Raw genomic sequence first — 24423 nt, 5'->3', positions numbered from 1 at the left:
AAGTGTTCTGTTGCCTGTAGAAGACCTATAGAAGACCTCAGGAGGTTGTCTTGAGATGATCTTAATATGTCTTCTGTTGTCTTAAAAGGTCTACTCTTGTTTTTAGAAGAACTTTAGAGGGGTTCTCTTGTTTATGGAAGACCTCAATGTGTCATAAAAGCCCTTATTAGGTTCATGTAGCGTATTAGTGTTGGCAGTAATCATACACAACCTCGTACCATAATGTGTCATAAAGACCCATATTAGGTTCATGTAGCGTATTAGTGTTGCCAGCAATCATACGCAGCCTCATACCATAATTTGTTTTTATATTTCCAAAGTCTTTGAGAAATATTTTCGGTTTTTCGTGGTTTCAAAAAACTGCTTATGAGGTGCTGGTGTTAAATATGTTAGCTTTTAATGGTGTTTAATTCTGCCACCTGCCCCTACCTACCCTGCGAACTTTCTCGGTGTCTCTGTCATTCCTGTTACTGATATCCTGAATTATGCGCTCTATTTTCATTTTCATTTTGTTTTTGTTTAGTGTTTTGCAAATAAAATTATCTAACACAAAAACCAAGTGAAACAGGATGCCAGGAGTATTTTTGTCTGTATGATTAGGTTTTGTTTTTGTCTTCCCCAACTCTCTTACAACAAACGCAAAATTTATTTATTTATAATTAAAAGTTTGGACTGAATTCGTGGGCCATTTTTTGCATCGAGTCTCCCTACAAATTTGCCGTAATGTAAAAACTTTTAAAAAGGAAGTAGCATGGTTGGTTTTGTTTTGTAATCTCCTGCAGGAAATGTTGTGGAAAATTATTTATTTCAACAACAGATAATGAAGTTGTGTGGACAAAAGCTTATGGATAGGGATATAAGTTACCTGTAGCTGGTAGATATGTATATTGGCAGTTGTTAATTAATGGATGTTCGGTAGTTGTTTTGGTAACTAATTAGTGGATTAGATGTGTGGTAGTGAATGGTTTTAGTATTGGAAGGAGGAGGAGGTATTGATGAGGGTAAGACACTGGATAAACAAGGGATTTGGGAATTGAATGTAACTATAGAGGTATGTGGGAAATGGTGGCTTTACGGGGCACCAAATTATAACTCTTGTGGATTAAATAGCTTCTGTTTGTTTTCTCTTTTCTTAAGTTATTTCTTTGTTAGTAGTTTTTGTTGTATATGACTTATAATTTATTGCAATTAATTTATGATACTTCTACATTTTTTGCTTTTACACAAGTATCTACTACTTCGTAGCGATATTTTCTCAGACCTCTATGTTTTTTCTCTCTGGATTTTAGTGTATAAAATATAGAAATTAGCATTTCAGACTCTCACGTAATATCACTACAAGGTCCACATCATGGTTGCGTATAAGTGATACCATGTTGTTGGTCCTTGAAGTAAAAATATTCTTCTATAAATCCACGTTGTTGGTCCTTAAAAAAATATTATTCTAAAAATTCACGTTGTCGGTCCTTTGAAAAAATATTCTTTAAAAAGCCCACGTTGTTGGTCCTTGAAAAAATATTCTTCTTAAAATCCACGTTTTCGGTCCTTGGAAAAATATTCTTTAATAAATCCTCGTTCTTGGTCCTTGAAAAAAAATCCTCGTTGTTTGTCCTTGAAAAAAATATTCCTCAATAAATCCACGTTGTTGATACTTAGAAATTTGTTTTCCATAAAGAATCCTCGTTGTTGGTCCTTGAAAAAAAATTTTCCTCAATAAATCTACGTTGTTGGTCCTTGAAAAAATATTTTCTGAAAAATTCAACTTTGTTGGTCCTTGAAAAAAAAAAATATTCTTTAATAAATCCTCGTTGTTGGTCTTAGAAAAATAATATTCTTTAATAAATCCTCGATGTTAATTTAGGTTAGGTTTGGGGATGTGTAGTCAATATATATTGACTACGCCACTCGGAGACCTTTCGGTCCATTGTGATCATCCATAAAAGAGGTTCAGAATTACCTGAAACGACAAGAGAAGAACAAAGAAAAGAGGGTGTGGTTTGGAAAGTAATAATAAATGGATTATTAAACAAGTAAAAAAGTATCAGTCGGCTTTGCCGACAGAGATATACCCTCAGCCTGTATATATTGAAACAATTTTTGTCCAAAAAACGTATGTATTTAGGGGTTTTTAAAAATTTTGGGAATTTGAACCGACAAAAATGTTCATTAGGATTAGAAATCAAAAGTTTTGCGGAGGATATACTAAAAGGAATGGACCTACATTGACCATTATGGAAGTGGATCTCCAGCCACTACATATGGTGCCATAGGGGGTTTTTACATCCTTCGGGATGTTTGCTCAAGAAGTATGGACTTGCCCCTGAAAAAACGTTTACCCTCGTAATTGAGGCAGCGAATGCAAGTTGCTTCAAAAAAAAAAAAAAAAAAAAAAAAAAAAAAAATCAAAGTGATTCGATAGCAGGTCTTAAAGTGAACTTATACGAAATTTTGTGTGGGAGGTACCGGATGGAGTGGACAAATATAGTCCATATTTGAACCTGATCTATATCTAGTAGATATATTAGGATGTGTAAATCATGTACCAATTCGGCCACTCCCTTCAAGAGTTACCGTATGAACAAAATTTCCGAACATTTTTGAACTTTTTGTGGAGGAGGTACCTGAAGGAGTGGACCGATATGGCTTATCTTCAAACTTAAACTATGTTTGGACAAAATATTACTAAGGCCAAATTTTGGACCGAATCGGCAGATCCGTTCTAGAGTTATCTTGCACTCCAACCACCACACGTGGTGTCATAGGGGTTTTGCAACTTTCAGGCTATTCTCTCAGGAAGTATGGACTTGCCCCAAATGAAACTTGTACCATTGTATGGAGGGCAGTGAATACAAGTTGCTAAAACAAAAATCAGAGTGATTCAAGAGATGGCCCTAAACTGAACTTTTCCGAAATTTTGTGTGGGAGGTACCCGAAGGAGTGGGCCGATTGAGTCTATATTGAAACATTATCTTAGTCTGGTACACATTTTACGATGGCCAAAGTATAGACCAAATCAGTTACTCCCTTCAAGAGTTATCGTGCGCACAAATTTTCCGAACATTTTCGAACTTTTGTGGGGGAGGTACCGGAAGGAGTGGACCGATATAGCCCATCTTCGAACTTAATTAAACTATGCAAAATATTACGAAAGCCAAAATTTGAACCGAATCGGTTCATCCGATCGAGAGTTATCGTGCGCTCCAGCCAGCTAGCCAGACAGACAGACGGACGGACATTGCTCAATCGACTCCAAATTGTCTGAAACACATTTCGTCCAAACATACTTGGGGTCTAAAACCATTATTTCGATGAGGCACATTTTGCCCTTATGAAAGTGTATATACCCTCGTTAGCATAAATGTTGAGGGTATAAAAATGAAGATATAATAAAGAAAGAGAGGGTGGTTTATTTGGTGATTTTTGATGATGTTGGTTCCATGTTTAGAAGGTTAAGCTTGGAGGAAAGCATATTCCTGTTAATCTATATCGCCTTCGAGTTAACATCGGGCAACGACATAAAATATGCTCAATCGTCTCCGTTTCCTCCTCATCTTCACAGAGCCTGCAATAGTCCACGCCATCATCCTGCCATTTGCCGATAAAAGCTCGGATGTTGCAATGGCCGGTAATGACTCCCGTCAAAGCCCTGATTTCTGACTTATTCAAACTTAAAAGTGAAGTTGTTCTCTTTGTTGAAAGAGTCGGCCAAATGGCCCTTGACACGTTGCACCTTGGTTCATTATGCCATAGTTCCTTGGCTTGTTCTTCAAAGAACGTCTCCACCTTCCGAAAAACGTGACATATGGGTGGTTTTATAGAATCAGTGATAGCTTGACTTGTTGATTGAGATCCATGTCTTGCCAGTTCATCTGCCTTTTCGTTTCCCACAATGTCACAGTGTCCCGGTACCCAGCAGAGTCGGACAGCGTTAGTGAGGTTAGCCAAAGCAGTTCTACACTCAAGAACGGCCTCAGACTTGATATTGGGGATTTTGATTGTTTTATGAGCCGACTGACTATCAACGAAGTTAGTCACCGGTTCAAAGATTTCAGCATCCAGACTTTTTATCAACTCTGCGGCTATTTTGATCGCGAAGATTTCTGCTTGGAAAACACTACAGTCGCTGTTCAACCTATATGAGTATTCGAGGCAAAGCTTTTCGCAGTAGACGCCAGCTCCGGTACCTTCTTCCATCTTGGAACCGTCTGTATAGAAAGCCAGACCGTCCAGAGGAGGGTTACTACGGATCCAGTCATCTCTACCAGGGATAACGACTTCAAAATCTTCAAATCTATGGATTGGTGATAAGTAGTCGCTGAATTTCCCCTGCAGATTCAAGCTAAGGTTTGGCCCTAGCTCCCGAAGAATGCATGCATGACCATAGGTGCTGTCTCGCCAACGATTCAATTCATGTAGCCTTATGACACTACGTGCTGCTTGACCTTTGGTGATAAGTCTCGTGGGCAAGAGGTTTAGCATCGCATTCAGAGCTGCAGTTATCAGGATCGAGGCTGCCCTTTGCACCTTGTCTATGTTGCCAGAGTTCGATTTATGACGAAGCGCATGCCACCAGACAAGACATCCATAGGATAAGATGGGTCTCACAACAGTATTATACAGCCAGTGTATAATAGCTGGATTTAATCCCCAACTTTTCCCAATCGAATTCTTACATGAATAAAATGCAATCATACCTCTCTTCGTCCGTTCCTCGACGTTCCTTTTCCATCTCAATTGAGAATCCAGGATTGTACCTAGGTATTTGGCCTCAGGAGATAGATGTAACTGCACTCCACCCATGTTGGTGGCATGAAGTCGCCGAGCTTACGCTTTCTGGTGAACAATACCAGTTCTGTTTTCGTTGGATTTACACCAAGGCCATTTGTGGTGGCCCAACGGGACAGCTTTGATAAGGCTCCTTGCATAAGCTCCGAAATTGTGGACAAGAATTTGCCAGTTATTAGTAAAACCACATCATCCGCGTATGCGACAACCTTGATGCCCTGTTTGTCGAATTCCGCCAAAATATTGTTTATCACAAGTAGCCACAGCAGCGGTGAGAGTACACCTCCCTGGGGAGTACCTCTAGTTACTCCTCGATGTTGGTTATTGGAAAAATATTCTTCTACAAATCCACGTTGTTGGTCCTTGAAAAAATATTCTATGAAAAAGTCCACATTGTTGGGCCCTGAGAAGATATTTTTAAAAAATGCACATGTTATTCAATGAAGAGTCCACGTTGTTGGTCCTTGAAAAAAATATATTCTTGAAAAAGTCCCCAACATTGGTCCTTGGAAAATTTCTTTGGAACAAATGTTTTTACGAAAATCCATGTTGTTTGTCTTTTGAAAAGCTTCTGTAAAAACAGCCCAAGTTGTTTCTCCTTAAAACCATATTCTTCCAAAAATAAGGATGTTTTTCGTTGCATTATTATTTTTCTTTTAAACTATAATTAAATGTGCCATGGTAACGTAAGATTATTAATATTTATTTTCTATTATTGTTGGTGACGTATAACTTATATGAATTAATTAATAATAATCATACGTTCCTCTTGATGACACCAACATAATTGCTGAGGATAAACATTTACTAATTGATGATTTACATTATGCGATAATTATTATTATTTTTTCATTTCAGACACATATTTCAAATCAAACTAAATAAAGCCCTAATAATACACCATTTACTTTATTTTTCATTTCGCCATAAACAAAAGCGAAAGATAGGGAGTGATTTGATTAACCTTTTTTCAATATTGTATTGACTTACATTGTTGGCTGGGGGGCTTTTGGTGGCTATCAACTGCACTGTATTGTAGAGTACGAAGCCTACAAAATAATTGTAAAATTATTCGTGCTTAAAGCTTACCCTGATGGTAGTCCTTAATAGTTGGAAATGTGTGACATATGTTGACCTATATTCCAGATTAATGTGAATATGATGAAGTTGAGGGAAATGAGTTCGAACGTATAATTGTTAAAACTGAGATTATGGTAATAAAAATTTATTCATATAGTCCATGTAATAAAATTAAATTGGTCATTTTAATACAATATGTGGGGTAATAATTATATGAAATGTGGTAAATGCATGTTGCATGAGCCGGGGGTATATAGAGCACACTTTACATTCTGCTACCATATGGAGGTCTACATAATTAGTTAGACTTTTACTACCCCTTTTGGGAGAAATACATTTCATTGAGACTTCATTAAACAAATGTATATCAAATATTTTTGGAAAATCAGTGAATACATATGAACGGTATACTCAATGAAAGGAAAAAAATATGTATATCCTAATGGACTGTTCAGTTCACGATTTTAAAATTATTATCAAGAGCCATTAAAAATGAGCAATTGAAGAAAAGTCTAGAACCAAAACATCTAAATGCAATGGAATATTCAGTTCAAAAGCTTTAATATTGAAATTGGGTGGTGTGACGTATAACTGTTGTTAGTACTCATACGCCTCTGAAGCACTACTGCTACTTTGGCCTGTTTCACTAATACGATTCTAATTCAAATTTGTTCGAACTAGTGTCAAACTAAAATGTTTTTTTAAAAAAGTTAATTCGTTTTTAGTCAAAAAAAAAAAAAAAAAAAAAAAAAAAATATCACGAACAACAGAAGTGAAACTGGTCATTATTTTTTTAATATTTGTTTAACATTTTTTAAGTATTGGAGAAAAATGTAGACGTTTATAGCGTATTTATAGACCCTTTTAAAATAAAGATGACGGGGAACATTTTGGAACAATTTTGGAGGACCATACAAAATTTTGCTGTAATCAGGCCTTCCTACCTTAATCGCCCGTGAATAAATTTGAATTGTGCTATCACTGAAAGGAAAGTGATGGAAGAGGAATGAGTCAATTTCTAGTAGAATGAATATGCAAGATACTAAGAACAAGAAACCAGAAAAAAGTCGGAGAATTACTAATATTTTATTTGGGAGGTTCTGTGGCGTATGATTGCTGTCAGTACTTATACGCTCCCATATTATTATGGAACTATAAAAAGGGATTTTTATGTTTATCTTTCAAGAATAATGACAATTATTTTTGCAAATTTTTAGAGCAAAATTTTCTATTACTATAACAACAAAAATATCAGTGGTATATTCAGTTAAAAATTTTAAGAACACAAGGCGGACAATTGTATTAAATTAGGATAATACCATTTTTGGCAGTGTTCATTAAGGCGGCCCAAAAACGGCAAAGTTTTTTTTTTTTGAAACGCCTACCTCCTTATTTTTTTTTTCAATTTCATCCAAAAACCTCATATATGAAATTTTATGGCGATCTGTTAACGTTATCCCGTGCCACCAGAGGAATTGTTGTTTCCATAGTAATTTGTATGGGGCCAAAGGAGCGTTTTCACTAAAATTCTCTTAAATCCGCATTTATGGTCCAATCAATGACAATTTTTTACCAGTTCAAAGTTGTGGCTAAATAAAAAATAATTTAAAAAAACTAAGTTTCAGTGTTTTATTTAGAAATGCACTTAAAACTAGAAAATAATTTGTCGCTTAGCCTCAATAAATATATTCTTTCTCATGATGGAATCTCTCAAACAAAACGCTTGCATTTAGATTATAAATGGTGGCAAAATTAAACGGCAAGCGTTTTATTTGAGAGATTCCATCATGAGAAAGAATATATTTATTGAGGCTAAGCGACAAATTATTTTCTAGTTTTAAGTGCATTTCTAAATAAAACACTGAAACTTAGTTTTTTTAAATTATTTTTTATTTTTAACTTTTTAGTAAATACATTTTTTGACCACTGAGAACCCCAAATGCCCAATTATAGTCCATTTGAGCAGAAAATGTAGATTAAAATGCTTGAAATTGGGTTATACCGTTATATGGAGGCTATATTAAACCTTGACCTACGTCCACAATTGACTATTGAGAATTCCAAATGCCAAGTTACAGCTAATTCGGGCTAAAAATGAAGACAAAATCCTCAAAATACCAGAAGTCGGGTGGTACCGTTATATGGGGGCTATAGGAAAAAATGGACCCATATTGGATTTGGTTTCATATTCATGTATTGTCATCTAAATCTGAAAAATATGGAAAGTTTTAGTTCGATTGGTCAACTGCAACCGTGCTAAAAATCAGTTACCAGATTTTAAAAGGGGGTCAAGTTAGACACCTTTAAGACACTGTAAGAATGGACCAATATTAGTTTTGATTTCATATTCATGTATTGTCATCCAAATCTGAAAAGTGTGCAAAGTTTAAGTACGATTGGTCAACCGCAACTATGTGAAAAATGAGTTGCCAGATTTGAAAAGCAAAATACCGGAAATCGGGTGGTACCGTTATATGGGGGCTATAGGAAACAATGGACCCATATTGGTTTTGGTTTCATGTTCATGTATTGTCATCTAAATCTGAAAAGTGTGCAAAGTTTTAGTTCGATTGGTCAACTGCATCCGTGTTAAAAATCAGTTACCAGATTTGAAAAGGGGGTCAAGTTAGACACCGTAAAAACACTGTATGAATGGACCAATATTAGTTTTGATTTCATATTCATGTATTGTCATCCAAATCTAAAAAGTGTGCAAATTTTAAGTTCGATTGGTCAACCGCTATGTGAAAAATGAGTTACCAGATTTGAAAAGCAAATTAGATAAAACACTGTAAAACAGTGTAAAAATGGACCAATATTGATTTTGATTTCATATTCATGTATTGTCATTCACATCTGACAAGTGTGCAAAGTTTTAGTTCGATTGGTAAACTGCAAAAGTGTTAAAAATGAGTTACCAGATTTGAACTAAACACACACCAAAGCAAGTTAAATAAAACACTGTAATAAAAACGAACCCTACCAAAAATCATGAAAATTAAAAATATTATGTATCGTTACTTAAAGCTATTTTAAAGGGTTTTTTATGATTTTATGTATGAGGGGCACTAAAAACCTTCTGGCCTAGGCAACACGCAGTGTCGCCAGACGTCATTTGACATAGGCATACTCAGGACAGTTTGACATACGACCATGTGTTGTGTTGTTAAGGCTATTAGCATAATTTTTAAAAATTTGGATTTTGGAAATCCTTTTGGTGGAAGAACTTCCATGCAAAAAGTGCGAATATGTGGAATAGATATATACAGTGTTTGGAGGTTATAAACAGTTCGACCCGAACATAACGCCGTTTATTCTTTAAAGTACATATGGTAAATTTCAAATTTCTTTTGCAATTCTATTGGAAGAAATTTAAAAAAATTTTTTGCGAGCACATCCGCAATTTTTGGAACCTTGATTAAGAAAAAAAGGTGTGGTTTCAAACCTTTTCGCTTTCACAAAATTGGATGCTGCGCTCCAAAGTTATGGGGGGTTTTATTCCCTTATAAAGAACATATATTTAAAAATTCAATTTTTGCTGTAATAAGAAAATGTATATATAAAGCGTTAACAGCATTTAATATCTATCCGTAGATGCCTAAATATTTACTGAAAAAATCTTGGAGAACGATACCTCCGGATTTCTAGTATTTTGAAGGTTGTGGCTAAATATCCCTTCAAATAGGCTGAAATTTGGTATTAAGTCTTCCTTGGGGGTAAACAACTTTCCACCTAAAATTTGTCGGTTTAGGTTCAGGCCTCCCGATTTCGGTATTTTGGTTATACATTTCTGTATTTTATTGACTTGTCTGAAAATAATTCTAAACAGAAAAATTTTACATACAAACATGTATGTTAGGCCGTGGCGATTTGTATGGAAGGAAAAAAGTGATAGTGGGCGCCTGGAGTTTCTGATTCTTGGGATTGTACTGAGCAAAAAAGTGCACTAGACCCTATGTCTATGGTGAAAATCGAGCCCCGAATTTTGACTTAAAAAATTTTTAAGGATATTTTGGCCAAACCATATCTCAGAAACTTGACCTATCCACATCTCCTCCGGATCAATGTCATCCATATTTTCAAACAAAAAATCATTGATCATGGTGCGGTAACGATCTCCATTGACCGTAACGCGAGCTCCGGCCTCATTTTTGAAGAAATAAGGTCCGATGATGCCATCAGCGTGAAAACCGCACCATACGGTGCATTTTTCTGGATGTAATGGGGTCTGTAGGGTCTCTTGTGGATTGGTCTCACTCCATATGCGGCAATTTTGCTTATTAACAAACCCGTTTATAACCATTGACTCACCCACAAAAAATACAATATCGCTGTAAACAAGCCCTCAAGTGAATCGATCCATATTCGAAAGTACTCTAGGCCTCGAAAAAATCGAATTGTACTTTGCTCGCGATTTTAGGGAAACATTTTGAACAAAATATTGCGAGATCCAAATTTTGGACAAAATCTTTTGATCTGTTCGATCAGGTTACATTTTTATCATTAGCCTAACAGCTGAGGGTACAATATCACGGTGCTCTTGAACCAACGTTAAACCGGGAAGTTCTTGCGGATTCTGAAACAGCAATATTCATAGACGAGAAAAATCCAAAAACAAAAAAAATCGCTGGAGGGATTTTTAAATAAATCGCGGTCAAAGTTCACATTTTTAGGTTTTCGCGACTTTGCTTGGAAACTGCAAGTCCTATCGAAATGGGGCTAAGGAAAATGGTGTAGCTTTGAAAATTGGCTCCTCGGTTATACCATTTTTGAGATATATAAGTTTAAGTTGGGAAATTGCTGTCATGACATTGTTTTATAAGGAGACGATACAGTCAGTGAATTGTCCCAACTTGAATTTCTATATCTCAAAAATAGTAAAACGTTGGAAAATATCATAAAAGAACAAGAATTTTCACTGCTACAATATTTTCTTTATTTCCATTTGGATAGGGCATGTGGTTTTCCAGCAAAATGGCCAAAACCTGAAAAACCCTAAAAATGCGTTTTTTTATTTTTTCATCTATAAACCCAGGTGTAAGCTTCATTCGTTTAAAGTTGATTCAAGAGCACCGTTATATACAATACAAATAACAGCAGATTTTAATTCAATACCAAATAACCAAAGTTTGAGCATTTATTTCGTTTACGGTTGCTTTCAGCTACGAATTTGTTACTGATAGGAAAAAATTCAGATGGGCATACTATTTATAGCAGATATCATCACTTTATGGTGCAAAACAATACATTTTTCTCCATTATTTTCTCCCACTATTTAGCAATAAGTTAATATAAAATAGGAATACAAAATTTTGATACAGGCAGTATATTAATTTGCTAATTGGTTTTCGAGATATACTCCTCGGAAACCCCTTGATATGTCGTACATATTGTCCAATAGGCACTTCATGTTATGTACTTCTAATCCAAAACACAGCCATGGCATAAGGGAGGAATTCAGTTTTACTGGAAGTTTCTTTCAAAGAGAGTTTTCAAACAAAAAAAAAAAATTCAATATTTCTTCAGACAACTTGTTGATAAAGTACATTTTCAGTACAGAACCTTCAGAACAATATCAGATTTCATTTGAAATTTCAAATACAAAAATTATTTTAGAGAAAAAATCGTAATAATTTGTTAAAGTAGCTCAAAAAATTTTGTCGGACCAAACCATTTCGGGGGGGGGGGGGGGCCGGGCCCCCCCTGCCCCCCCTGCATACGTCCCTGGTCGAGGCCTTTAACCCTTGGTAAAAATGACAATTGACATATCTTCCAAGAAATAAATAGAAATCATTTAGATTTCAAGAAAGTAAAATAAAATTTCTACAACAGTGTAATTTTTGAAATTTCGTCAACTGAATGAGACAGGTAAAAATACACGAAAATGTCAAAAAACACAAAATATTACTGTAGATCATGGGTCGCATACACATTGACATGCATCATACGCAACACCTCCCTCCAACTAAAATCGTATTAGAAATGACTGGTTAGTGGTCCAATGTATGTATATACATGGTATATACATATATCGAAGACCTCAAGAGGTATTCTGTTATCTAGAGAATACCTCAAGATGTGTTTTGCTGCATATATAAGACCTCAAGATGTTTCAGTTGTACTGAGATGACCTCAAGAAATCTTCTGTTTGTCCGGAGAAGATCTTAAAAGTTCTTCTGGTTTCCATAGAAAACCTAAAGAGACATTCTGCCGTCTTTAGAAGACCACAAGATGTCTTCGGTTGTCTATACCAGACCGTGCGAGGTATTCTGTTGTTTATAGAAAACCGCTAGAAGTTTTCTGTTGTCTACTGAAGACTTCTAAGGGGCTTTTATTGTCTATAGAACACCTCCCGAGGCCTTCTATTGTCTATAGAGAACCTTAAGAGATCTTCTTTTGCCTATAAAAGACCCTGTTATCTAAAGAAGGCCTCAAAAAGTTTTCTGTTGTCTATTGAAGACCACTAGAGGCTTTTTATTGTCTATAGAAGACCTCAGAAGGTTTTCTGTTGTTTATGGAAGACCTGAGGAACTCTTAAGAAGTCTTTTGTTGTCTATTGGAGTCCCCTAGATACTTTCTGTTGTCTATAGAAGATCTCTAGAGGTCTTCTGTTGTGTGCCAGACGTGTTCTGTTGTTTATAGAGGACCTCAAGAGGTATTCTGTTTTCTCTAGAAAACCTAAAGAAGTTCTCTCTCTATTGAATACCTCTAAAGGCCTTCTATTTTCTATAGAGGACATCAGGATGTTTTCTGTTGGGTACAAAGGCATACAGATGTGTTCTGTTGTCTATAGAGGACCTGATAAGGTCTATAGAAGATCTCAGGAGGCCTTATTTTGTATTTTGTTGTCTATGGAAGACCTCAAGAAGTCTTCTTGTGCCTATTGAAGACCTCTAGAGACCTTCTATTGTCTAAAAAAAAAGACCTCAGGAAGTCTTCTTTTGTGTGCCGAAGATATAAAGATGTGTTCTGTTGTCTAAAGCAGACCTCAATAGGTCTTCTTTTGTCCATAGAAGTCCTCAAAGGTTCTTATGTTGACAACTGAAACCTTCATGAGTTCTTCTGTTGTGTACCGGGGACATAAAGATGTGTCCTGTTGTTTATAGTGTACCTCAAGAAGTCTTCTTTTAGACATAATTAGGACTTCTGCTGTTTGTAGAAGACCTCAAGAGGTCTTGTGTTTTGTCTCAAGAGGTCTTCTGTTGCCTACAGAAGATCTCAAGACGTATCCTGATGTCTATAGAAAATCCCAATAAGTCTTCTGTAGTATATTGAAGACCTCTAGAGGCCTTCTGTTGTCTATAGAACGCCTCAAGAAGCCTTCTATTGTCTATAAAAGACCTCAAGAGGTATTCTGTTGTCCATAGAAACTCTCAAGAAGTCTTATGTGGTCTGTTGAAGGCTTCCAATGGCCTTGTTTTTTCTATGGAAGACCTCAGGAGGTCTTCTGTTGCGTACAGAAGACATAAAGGTGTTTTTCGTTGTCTGCAGAATATCTCTAGAGGTCGTCTGTTGGCTTTAGAAGACCCCATAATGACTTATGTTATCTATAAAACTCCTCAAAAGGCCTGTTATTGTCTATAGAGAACCACATGACTTTTTCGGTTTCCTATAAAAGAACTAAAGACGTTTTAGATGCACTGAGAAGACCTTTAAAGGTCTTCTGTTTTCTACAGACTACCTCAGGAGGTCTTCTGTTATCTTTAGAAGACCTCTAGAGGTTTCCTGTTTTAAATAGATTATCTCAAGAGGTTTTCTATTGTCTATTTAAGACTACTTCCATTGTCTATAAAGGCCCGCACGATGTCCTCTATTGTTTTTGGAAGTCCTCAAGAGGTCTTCACTTGTCTATAGAAGACCTTAAAATGTCTTCCATGAAAGGATGTCCTTCATCAGCCATCTGAAAGTCAATTTTTACATTTTTAGAGAGTTTAACACTCGTCGCCATACAGAAGAGTCCAAAACTTCTGATTCTCGGATAGTTGAATTCTTACTGCTGCAAGCGCTCGCTGTTAGCTGCTGGTCAAATACTTGAGATCAGATACAATATCCTAGGAGATAAAGCCGAACTAATCTTGTTGGGCTTCGCCAAACCAATTCGGATGACAAAAGGCAGTTTTCATTATAATGACCAGGAAGTCAATGGAATAAGTAAATTTTAGGCTTCGGTCTCGCTCAAACCCAGAGAAGTTGGAAGATAGGACTTAAATTAAGTTTGACATGCTGTCGACCAAAAACTAAGCAAGACTGCCTGCAATGGTAAGAACAATGCCACCATTGCAATAAGCTTAGAAGTATGAAATGGCCCTAAATTTCTATGATGACAGCACATCAATTTAGCCATGTCCACCTGTCTATCTGTCTGAATCTCTTTTTTTTCTTTCTTGAGGGTTATAGGGTCTCAAAGATTTTTGAAACATTGTCTGAACATGAAGGGAGCACAGACAGTTGCGGGAGGATTTGGCATATGCCTGTAATCTTTTGGGAGAAGTAAATTTCTTTCGGTTCCTTCTTTCATGATTTGGTGATAAAATTTGTCAGGATTTTTTGTTTGCTTATGCATATGCCTGTGATCTTTTGGGAGAAGTAAATTTCTTTCGGTTCTTTCTTTCATGTTTTGGTGATAAAATTTGTCGGGATTTCTTCTTTGCTTTTGAGCACAAGGTCGAGCTTAAAGAGCCTGGCATTCAGCAACGTCTAGACACGAGCCTAAACTTCTTGGAAACCTGTGGGCGCCGCCGTTAATCTGTATGGGATCATCCGCTGCCATCTCTACTGTCTTGTCCGCCATAACAACGCAGATATCTGCAGAACCTATTCTCCAAGTACTTGGAGTTGGTTCTTACAGATATTTTGGTAGTTTGCTGGTTCTTACAGTTAGGGTTATACCGCCCATGATCGGTCGCCAGAGAATCGTTTGCGCGAACACAGGACACCAAGTCACAAGTGGACAGTGGGTGAGGTTGATGTTTGAAGAGAATTGGCTATGTGAACAAATATACGAGGGCAGTTCGGAAACTTCTTTGCCTAGCACAAAAAGCGTGAAAAACTTCCCTCTCTGTTATGAACACATGTTAAATTTTGTTTCGATCTGGCAACTCCTTCATATAGAAACAGGTGTTCAAAAAAGACGCTTGTTTGGATCGTTTTAAGCGAAATAAAATGGATTTTAGGCGTCGTTTCATAACTGTTGATGAGACATGGATCCACCAGAGACAAAAGAACAATCCAAACAATGGACTGAAGCTGGAGGAAGTGCCCCAAAGAAGGCAAAAACAATTCAATCGGCTGGTAAGGTTATGGCAACGGTTTTTTGGGACTTCAAAGGTATTTTATTGATTGAATATCTGCAAAAGGGTAAAACAATAAATTCAGAGTACTATTGCAACCGTTTTGGATCAATTAAATGTACAAATTCGAGAAAAACGTCCTGGCTTACAACACAAAAAAATAATTTTTCATCAAGACAACGCACCAGCGCACAAGAGTGTTTTAACAATGGCTAAAATCAACGAATTAAAGTACGAGTTGCTTGACCACCCACCTTATTCTCCTGATTTAGCTCCTAGTGACTTTTACTTGTTCTCAAATCTAAAAAAATTTCTTGCTGGCAAGCTTTTTACCTCAAATGAAGATGCAATTACAGTTGTAAACCACTATTTTGAAGACCTTGAGGAAAACTATTTTAATCAAGGGATAGAATTGCTAGAAAAGCGTTGGACTAAGTGCATTGAAGTTTCCGGAGATTATATTGAAAAATAAAAATATTTTTGAAAAACTAACTATTCTCTTTCATTGATAGGCTAAGAAGTTTCCGAACCGCCCTCTTATTATTCGTATTCGCATTTTTTTCAAATTTAGATTTAGAAGGCCTATATCGGCTCACTACTTTATGTACCTCATATACAAAAGTTCTAAATTTTTCGCTAAAATGGTGCACACGACAACTCTAGAAGGAAGTTACTGCCAGATCAGCTTCTAATATGGACCACGTCTTCAGGTAACTCCCGCACAAAATTGCAATAATTTTCGGACAAGTGCAGTTTAAGATCTGCTCTTGAATCGTTTTGATTTTATTTGCAACAGCTTGTCCTTGCATCGTTATCACGACGGTAAATTTTTTTTAGGAGCAGGTTCATACTTCCTGTGGAAGTGGCCCGAAGACTGTAAAAACAGCATGCGATCACCATGTGTAGTGCCTGGTGCGCACTTCAACCTTCAAGAAAGACACTGCATTGGTCTAAAGTTTGCATATCGCCAAATTTCCGCTAATCTTTGATAAAGTTCGAAGATAGTGCTTATGGGCCCACTCTTTTCGGTATCTCTCCCAGATCGCCAAATTTCCGCTAACCTTAAATAAAGTTCGAAGACTGTTTATTGTATTATGCTTATGGGCCCACTCTTTTCGTTATCTCTTCCAGATAAATTAAAAATATGCGCTGAAGTTCTATGACCGATATTTCTTAAACGGAGCAACCGATTTGGTTCAAACTTTGAATATAGTAATATTTTGTCCAAAAATGGTTTAAATTCGAAAATAAGCCATATCGGTCCACTCCTTATGGTACCTCCCTCACTAAAGTTCAACATTTTTGTTTAAGTGCAGTTTAAAGTCTGTTCAACGTTCCTTTGGAGATTTTTACCGAAGGTATTCCTTGTGATCCAATTTATGTTTTTGTGGGCAAGTCCGTGCTACCTGACTTAATGGTCAAAATGCTCTAAGTTCTACCGTGACCAAATAAAATGACTAGTGGTTACAATGTTTTTTGAAAGGATTGACTCCCGAACTAAGACCTACAGCCAAAATTTAAAATGCTGTCCATTCTTTCAGGTGCCTTCTCTGCAACACACCTGAGCTTTAAAACAAAACAAAAAAAAAAAAAAAACGGAAAATTCTAAAAACCCCCAAAATAAATAATTTTTGGGGAAAAGAATTTTTGATGTGTAGCCGCTAATCGAACTGTCCATTGATGAAAGTTAATGGGGATATCTCTGTCGGCAAAGAAAACTGATACTTTTTATACCCTCCACCATATGGAGGGTATAATTAAATTTGTCATTCCGTTTGTAACACATCGAAATATTCGTCGGAGACCCTATAAAGTATATATATTATTGATCAGCATAAAATTCTATGTCGATTTGACCATGTCCGTCCGTCTGTCCGTCTGTCTGTTGAAATCAAGATACAGCTCGCAATTTTTAAGATAGAGAGTCAAAATTTGGTACAGAAGTTTTTATTACTTGCAGGATGGTTGGTATTAAAAATGGGATATATCGGTCCACGTTTTGATATAGCCTCCATAGAACGGTACCGCCCGATTTTTGGTATTTTTAAGGTTTTAGCTTCATTATCCTACCAAAATGGCTGAAATTTGGTACGTAGTCTTCTTTAGGGGTACAAAACATTCCCCCAGAATTTTGTCGGTATCGGGCCACACCTTCATATAGCCCCCATAGAACGGTACCTCCCGATTTTCGGTATTTTTAAGGTTTTTGCTTCATTATCCTACAAAAATTGCTGAAATTTGGTTCGTAGTCTTCTTTAGGGGTATAAAACTTTCGCCCAGAATTTTGTTGGTATCGGTCCATACCTTCATATAGCCCCCATAGAACGGTACCTCCCGATTTTCGGTATTTTGAAGGTTTTAACTTCATTATCCTACCAAAATGGATGAAATTTGGTACGTAGTCTTCTTTAGGGGTATAAAACTTTCCTCCAGAATTTTGTCGGTATCGGTCCACACCTTCATATAGCCCCCATAGAACGGTACCTCCCGATTTTCGGTATTTTAAAGGTTTTAGCTTCATTTTCCTACCAAAATGGCTAAAATTTGGTACGTAGTCTTCTTTAGGGGTATAAAACTTTCCGCCAGAATTTTGTCGGTATCGGTCCACTCCTTCATATAGCCCCCATAGAAGGTACCTCCCGATTTTCGGTATTTTGAAGGTTTTAGCTTCATTTTCCTACCAAAATGGCTAAAATTTGGTACGTAGTCTTCTTTAGGGGTATAAAACTTTCCCCCAGAAGTTTGTCGGTATCGGTACATGCCTTCATATAGGCCCCATAGAACGGTACCTCCCGATTTTCGGTATTTTGAACGTTGTGGCATCAATATTCCACCGAAATGGCTGAAATTTGGTATTTAGACTTCGTTGGGGGTACTCAAACTTCCCCTTTAAATTTGTCGGTATAGGTCCACGCCTTCATATAGCCCCCATGGAAAGGTACCTCCCAATTTTTCGTATTTTGAAGGTTGTGTCTTCAATATTCCACCAAAGTGGCTGAAATTTGGTATTTAGTCTTCAATGTGATATTAAACTGTTCGCCAGAAATATGTCTGTACAGGTCCACGCTTTTATATTGCCCCATTTCTGACTAAAATTCGTCGGTATAGCCCCCATAGAACGGTACCTCCCGAATTTCTAAATACTGAAGATTGTGACGTCAATATCCAACCGAAATGGCTGAAATTCGTTATTTCGTCTTCCAAGAGTTATAAAATATTCCAGAAGAGTATTATAAGTATAGGTCCACGTCTTCCTATATCCCAATAGAAGTGTACTTCTTGATTTTAAGTATTTTTAGTCTTCTTCATACACGAAAGGAAACTAATTATTCCATTTTACTTCAATACAACGTGTGGTGGAGGGTATAATAAGTTCAGCCCAGCCGAACTTAACGCCGTTCTAACTTGTTTTACATGTTTCAATTAGACCACTAAGCGAAGATTTTTTATATAATTTAATTTTATTTTTTATTTGATAATTTGGTAACCAAGCCTTAAAGGCCACCTATGTTACAGAAAATAGCTTAACCTTGACTACTCCAGTTAGACTAAATCATTAAAATTAAAATTTGAACAAAAAAAATCACAAGTTTTCAAAAAAAAATTTTAGCACTTAAATTACTCAGTGATTATCCCTTATAAATTTACATTAGATTACATTTGTTCAGATTTTTACAAAGCATGTAGCATGTAGGAGGTGATACGTCGTATGCTTTCTGTCAGTACTCATACGCTCTAGGACTACGAACTATAAAGAGAATTTTAGAGTATTTTTTCTTAAAGGACTGTAGAATCACGTGCATATTGTCAGTACTATTACGCTCATTTTTATATTAATTATAATAGGTAAGCTTCGGATATTTGTTAGGAATCAATAATACGTAGACTCTTGTTTAAGAAGAGCCCGCTATGTAAGTAAGTTTGGGGGTCTCAGTGGAATAATTAGACCCCCTGACACCTAACGCACAGGCGCCTGCAAATGTACGCTGGAAATTTCTAAAATTTCTTTTGCCACTTACGAAAATGCCTTTTACTTTTAAAATTAGAGGTTACTGGTGGACTTAATCCTGTTATTCTCATATTTGCCCAACCGTATGCTGAGGCTATTTATCTGTTTTCGAATCCGACTAATTCGTTGTTATTTATTTTAATCTGCTTCAAAGAAGAAATAATCTTTTTATCTTAATTCAAATATAGCAGATTTTGTATCCATCATTGCCATTAATGTATTTTATTCCACAATTCGATTATCCCATTTTCCAGTGTTAGCTATTACACTCCTTTTTTTGAACATCTTCATTGTACTGTCCCGCTTTATTAGTTTGTTAACAAAACAAAAAAAAAAAGAAATCATTTATGTCGTGTTATAGCTTTATCGCTTCTGTCAAAAATGTAATAAAATATTACCGCTCGCCTTTCTCCCGCACTTTCTCTTAACTCAACAGGATATTGTCATTGTCGAGTGTTGAGTGTAGAGTTGTTAACGATACATTTATCCATTCATAAGTTTTATGTTCTTCAATTTACATGCGACATTTTTAATGGTCTGCGTTTGACTTTCGGTTTCTTTTTGTGTTTTCCTTGCTTTTTCTTTTTTTTTGCATATCGTTACGGATGTTTCCAAGTATTTCAAGGGTGACGACAAAAATCGTTAACGACCCTTAAGGATATACATTAACTAAGTGTTGATGGAAACAAAAAAATGGAGAAACATGTTATTCAATAAAACTGCTTTAGTGTTGGGTGGGCAGCCAGATAGCCAGCTAACGAAAAGGATTTGTCAAAAGTCCTTTAATGGTTTACTTAATAGAGTTTGATATTGAAATAAAGACATGAAGTGATTCAAACTAATTCAGACGTTAGGGCAAAGGAATATCTTTTTTTTTGCTGTAAGATGAAAGATAAATAGGGGAGCATGTGATGGGAAGCCGTAAAAATCGATTACATTAGTTTTGAGGATATTTAAATAATAAAAAAGTGTCTTTATAACTAAAAGATCGGAAATTTATTAATAAAAGTCACTCATGGCGTATAATTTATATTAATAGTAATGGGTGTATACTTTATACGACCGCCTTAATGTTTGTCATACGCCACCTATTGCCTTGAAAATATTTTCATAATGATCTCACATCCTAATTCTCACTTTTCACTGCAAAACTCTTTGTGATCCAATTTCAGAGTCATTTTTATTTTTTAAAATATTTTTGAAGGACATCATCGTATCACATGATAGGCGGTATTATTATTTTCTAAGAAAATAAGCAGCTCTTATAAAGCTAATTGAACATGATATCTGTAACATGGGACGAATTAAAATTTAAAATGAAAAAAAAAATATATAAGCAAATGAAAGCCAAAGTTTTATTGTTGTTCAGAAACAATACTGAAATGTGGACATACAAAAATCAGCTTTGGAAACATGATGTTCTTGAAAAAATTTTTGTTCTTGGCAAAAAATTATGCTTAAAAGGCAGGTTTTACAGGGTAAAGGCCTTTAAAAATTACCTTAAAATTCTACGTATAATTTTGTATTTGTAAGACTATGTAGAATTTGCAAGTTTTCGTATTCTGCTTACTCCAATTTTTCTCAAATTTTCATGTTAAGGAATGTAGCTGCTTTTACTGATTCTGGATTCAATTGAAGGATAGAGAGAGAGGAACATATTGAGAAAATGGATATTATACGATTGGAGAGTATTTAATTTAATCAATATGAACTTATTCTAAAACAAATTTTCGAGAATATTTCCAAGACTGTCCCTCATGGCGTATAACTAATATTAATAGCATTGGGCGTATACTTTATCAACAAACAAATACTTATATATACAAATAACAAATACTTTGCAATACTCTCCCTTTCACTGAAACATGTTTTGTAATTCAATAACAGTTATATTTTTAATTAAAAATAATATTTTAGGGGGGAATTACTCTATCACAGGCACCTTATCAAATTCATTAACGCAAATGAGAGAGTATTACTTATTGTTGCTTTATTATGGCTAATGCCATTATTTATGATATTTTTAATTAATTTTATATTTTCAGCTATCACTAACTAAGCTTTTGCATTGAAAAATTATATCTAGAGAAGCCCTATACATCCAACCATCATTTAGCTGATGGTTATTCAGCTCATCAGTCATATTTGAGAGGCTTGACAATAGCCGAAAATGCCTTCAAATATAAACTTGTTATGGTATATGATTTCATGAAAAAAATATATTTCTCAAAAATCCAAGTTTTATGATTTCTAAAATCTTTAAAGGAATCCCTGTTTTGTGGTCAATGAGTCTTTACAAATGAATAGTAGAAATGGCGCTTCGTGGTCTAAAAAGGAGAGTACTCAAAATCGTTTGGAAAGGATTTAAAAAAAAATTACCAATGACCAACAACGTGGATTAAAAAAAAAATATTTTACCAAGGATAAAAGACGATAATTTAGAAAAAAATTCTTGTATCGACTAAGTGATTTTTTTTAAAAATTTTTTTCCTACAACATGTATTATTTAAAGAATATTTTTTCAAGCATCAACATGGTGAATTAAAAAAAAAAAACACATTTTTTTCAAGGACAACAAGGATAAATACGAGAATTTAGAAAAAAAATCTTGTATCGACTAAGTGAATTTTTTACAAAATATTTATTTTCTCAAGGACTAACAACATGGATTGTTTAAAGAATATTTTTTCAAACATCTACATCGCGAATTTTTAAATAATCTTTTTTTCAAGGACAACGTGGACTTTTTTTTAAAGAATATTTTTTCAAGGACCAATAGCTTGGAATTTTTCAAAAAATATTTTTCCATGGAAAACCAAATTGAATTTCTAGAAGAATATTTTTTTAAGGTCCTTCATCGAAAGGTTTTCATTAAACTCCAAAAAAAGACATGTTCTTTTTGGGGTTAGTTGTCTTTTAGAAAAATATTTAAAAACAAGTGAGCCAAGGCTATAGTCGGGTCGGGGCCGACTATGTGATACCCTACACCACTACCCCTGTTCATAAGCTTTTGACTAATAAAATTCAAAATATTAAAATTGGGATAGCTTAGCGCCTTTGCTCTGAATGTCTTCATTAACACAGGTCAATTTTTTTGAAACGCATTTAAGTGCATCGACAGTACAACCCAAATAACAAATGGAAAAGTGGGATGTATGCCAACCATCAATAGGCTTCTTTCTCTGTTATACCCCCATCAACCCCCAAAATTTCGTGAGGATCCAATCAAAATTTCGTAGTGTTATTGCACAAAAAATGGAAAAAGGGATGCATTACCGACTATTGCGATATCTCTGTTGTTTGACCACCTATGACAACCTACTTCACATCGTTGTAAAGGTGATCTTTTCCTTGCCAGGTTTTGCCTTCGATATACCTTCTACAGAAGGGAGATATTAACTTTGAAATAAAACGTTTTTTCCAAATATTTTTTTGTCACATTCCGACCCCTGAATAATATCCGACCATTATCAAAAATCAAAAGGTTTTTCCTCTGTAGGACCCCCAATAACACCCAAGATTTCGTGACGATCCAATTAAAATTGCGACCTGTAGCGTGATTTCCAAAAAAGTGGAAAAATGGGATGTATTACCGAGTATTGCGATATCTCCGTTATTTGGATACCTATGCCAACCTGCTTTACATCATTGTAATGATGGGATTTTTTACTTTCATTGTCAGACTTTGCTTTTGGAAGATCCCCAACCGAAGCTGTGATATTCGTCATTATTATTAAAATCGCAAAAATAAAAAGTTGGGTTCTATTAGCGGCTTTTGCGATATCTTCGTTGTTTGACCACCTACGACAACCTATGTAACATCGTTGCAAAGGTGATATTTTCTACTTTCATTAGCAGGTTTTGCGTTTGATATACCCTTTTAGAAGCGGAGATATTCGCTTTGAAATAAAACGTTAACTTTTGCTCCAAATAAGTTTTGTGCCCATTCTGACCCCTGAATATTATCCGACCATCTCTGTAGGATCCCCATTAGTCCCCAAAATTTCGTGACGATCCGATCAAAATTGCGACCTGTAGCGTGATTACAAAAAAATTAAAAAATGGGATGTATTGCCGACTATTGTGATATCTCCGTTATGTGGCCACCTACGCCAACCTACTTTGCATCACTGTAAATATGGGATTTTCTACGTTCATAGTCAGACTTTGTTTTTGGAAGATCCCCAACCGAAGCTGTGATATTCGTCATTATTATTTAAATCGCAAAAATAAAAAGTTGGGTTCTATTAGCGGCAATTGCGATATATTCGTTGTTTGATCACCTACGGGAACCTACTTTACATCATAAGAAAGGCGATATTTTCTACTTTCATGGCCAGGTTCTGCTTTTGGTATACCCCATATTGAAGCTGAGATATTCGCTTAGGAAAAAAACGTTGTCTTTTTCTCCAAATAAGTTTTTTGCCCATTACGACCCATAAATATTATCCGACCATCACCAAAATCAATAGGCTTCTTCATCTGTGTGACCCACATTAACCCTCAAAATTTCGTGACGATCCGATCAAAATTGAGACCTGTAGCGTGATTTCCAAAAAAGTGGAAAAATGGGATGTATTACCGACTATTGCGATATCTCCGTAATTTGGTCACCTACGTCGACCTGGTTTACATCATTGCAAAGATGGGATCTCCTACTTTCATAGCCAGGCTTTGCTTTTGGAAAGTCCCCAACCAAAGCTGTGATAATCGTCATTATAATTAAAATCGCAAAAATGAAAATTTGGGTTTTATTTGCGACTATTGTGATATCTTCGTTGTTTGATCACCTACGAGAACCTAATTTACATTATTAGAAAGGTGATATTTTCTACTTTTATTGTCAGGTTTTGCTTTTGGTATACCCCGTATAGAAGCTGAGATATTCGCTTTGGAAAAAAACGTTGTATTTTTATCCACATAAGTTTTTTGCCCATTCCGACCCCTAAATATTATCCGACCATCACCAAAATCAATAGGCTTCTTCCCCTCCGGGACCCCCATCAACATGCAAAACTTCATGACGATCCGATCAAAATTGCGACCTGTAGCGTGATTACAAGGACGGACTGACGGACGGACACACATAGCCAGATCGACTCATTCATTATACCATACACCACTATGTGGGAAGGGTATTATAAGTTGGTTTTGCCCAAAAAGTTTGTAACGCATCGAAATAATGGTCGTAGACCCATACTTATATATACCAAAATGATTGTCTCGACAAGCTGAGTCGATTGGGCTATGTGTGTCCGT

Source organism: Musca autumnalis, unplaced genomic scaffold, assembly GCF_047663935.1.
Source record: "Musca autumnalis isolate F117 unplaced genomic scaffold, ASM4766393v1 scaffold_4, whole genome shotgun sequence".
Classification (NCBI taxonomy): Eukaryota; Metazoa; Arthropoda; class Insecta; order Diptera; family Muscidae; genus Musca; species Musca autumnalis.
This window is presented reverse-complemented; position numbering follows the sequence as displayed.